Here is a 2,258-nt window from a genome sequence, read left to right as displayed (position 1 = left end):
CTGTGCTGAGGCACAGATCCCTCGTGCTGTCGCTGGGAAATGAAGGAGCAGCACTAAGCCCTGAGTCCAGCCCAGCTAAGCCCGAGGCAGGGCCTGGCTCCCGGCCACAGCACTGAGTGCTGGGTCAGCCTGCTCCCTCCCAGCCTCACATTCCCTGGATTTGAGCTGTCTTTGGCATTTCTCGTTGTGTTTGATGAAGGGTTTGTGTTCTCCAGCCARCACTGAGCCACATGAGTCAGGGAATTCTTAGAAACTCGGATTTTCACTTACAGGAAAGCTGCTGTCACTGCACTCCTGTGTCACCAGGAGAAAAATTGGGCCCTTCGGAATTCCGGGTGATCCCACTCACAATTCCCGATCTGGGGCCAATTTGGGAGCTTTGGCACTGTCCTTCCTTTGGCCATGGCCACGGGAACAGAGGGTGCTGCTGCTGCAGGGCCGGGAATGACAACTCCCATCCCACATATTTATGGATTGAGTGGACTCCAGGAGCCCTTCGGTTCAGCTTCCCAACATCCCCATGAATCACTGCAATGAGCCTGAGCCCCACAAGTGCTCCATAATTATTTTTTCTGTTGCTGTGTGCAGTAGCTGATAATAAATGCAATTTCTATTCCTCCCTTTTATCATTCCCCTCAGGAAAACATTGATTCTCTCCTGTCTTGCTAAAGGACATTGGGAAATGGARTTGGAGCTGTGACTCCCRCTCTGGCAGAATYRTGGAATATCCRGAGCTGGAGGGATGATCCAGACACCCCAATAATCCCACCCTGTGYCYCARARTGTTTCCCAAAYGCTCCTGGGGCTGAGCTCCCCATGGCCAAACCCAGTTCCCAATTCCCAAAGTTTCCTCCATGTTCCTGGAGGTGAGGACAACTCGGTCTTTGTGCACCCCCAGGTCACTGCAGGAGCTCCCCGTTCCTCCAGCTGGATCCTGCAATTTTGGAGCAGGGCAGGATTAAAAGGGTTCCCCCAGGTTTTCACCATCATTTCCAACTCTCTGAAAATTCATTTTCCTTCTCTTACAAACCCCATTTTTCACCCCCATCCTCCCCGATGGATCTTTATCCCGCAGCTGCAGCGTTTGGGAAGGAAAGTTTAACACTTAGGGTGGGTTTTTCCCAGTATTTCCCTGTCTGCCTGCATTTCCAAGCTGCTGCTCAGGCACCATTATTGACAGGGTTATTGCTGCCTTTCATGTGTTTCACAAGAGCAATGGAGATCTGTGAGCAACGGAGCAGAATTCCATTTCAGTCGGGAATATTTCCCAAGGGAGCGTGTCACAAAGGCTCTGAGAATGAAGGAATTCTATTTAGATGATGTTAATCATTCATAATCATTTATCTCTTCTCCTCTTCCAGGCTTTCTSGAGGACAGATGAACGTAAAAGGAATTGTCTGTCTCGGATATGTGGGGAAGAGCAGAAACAGAGCCATTCCAGCCCCARGCYGTGWGTTCAGTTCCCAGGCTGCGTGTCAAAGCCTTTGGGGAGGGATTCCATCCAAGCAGCCAGCTCTGAGCTCCTTTCTGCWGCATCTTGGATCAGGAAAAGGCCAGTTTGGGTTCAAAACCTCGAGATTCCACACTGAGCACCTGTCTGGAGAGGGGTGTGAGCTGGAGATGTTCCTGATTGTTTCCAGCTATTTGTCCTTGTGTTTGTGTGGCTGCTTTTTGGATGGGCTGTGCTCTCCTTGGATTCTCTTTGTGCAGCCCTCATCCTTTTCCTGCCCTGGAACAGGGAATAACAGAGACCTTAAATCCCATCCATGGGCAGGGACACCTCCATCACCCCAGGGTGCTCCAGCCTGGCCTTGGGCACTGCCAGGGATCCAGGGGCACCACAGCTCCCTGCTCTGCTCCCTGCCTTTCTCCCAGCAGTGTCTGAATTTGGAGAGCTGTGCTGGTGCCTTCCCCTGAGGGTTTTTTTGTCAATTCTGTTGCCTTTTCTTCAGGTTTATTTGGGGTCACTTTGGTTCCTAACACAAATCTCCCATGAAGGACCAGCAGTGAGCCACTCCTGTGTCCTCAGCCACAGCTCTGCATTCCCAGAGCTGCTGCCTGTCACTGCTGGCCAAACAGCGACAAAAAAGAATAAATACAAAGCACACAAAATTAAATAAAAAAAAACAAACAAAAAAACCAACTTTATTATAAAACAAACTTCTTTTATCCACTTTAACAACCAAAATATACATTTATATCAAACAAAAATAACTATTTAATTAATAATGAAAACATAATGAATAAATTTACAAAAA

Source organism: Malurus melanocephalus, unplaced genomic scaffold (genome assembly GCF_030028575.1).
Source record: "Malurus melanocephalus ecotype Western Australia unplaced genomic scaffold, MMel_1.1 scaffold_2137, whole genome shotgun sequence".
NCBI classification, from domain to species: Eukaryota; Metazoa; Chordata; class Aves; order Passeriformes; family Maluridae; genus Malurus; species Malurus melanocephalus.
The sequence above is the reverse complement of the archived record's forward strand: the minus strand, read 5'-3'. Positions refer to the sequence as shown.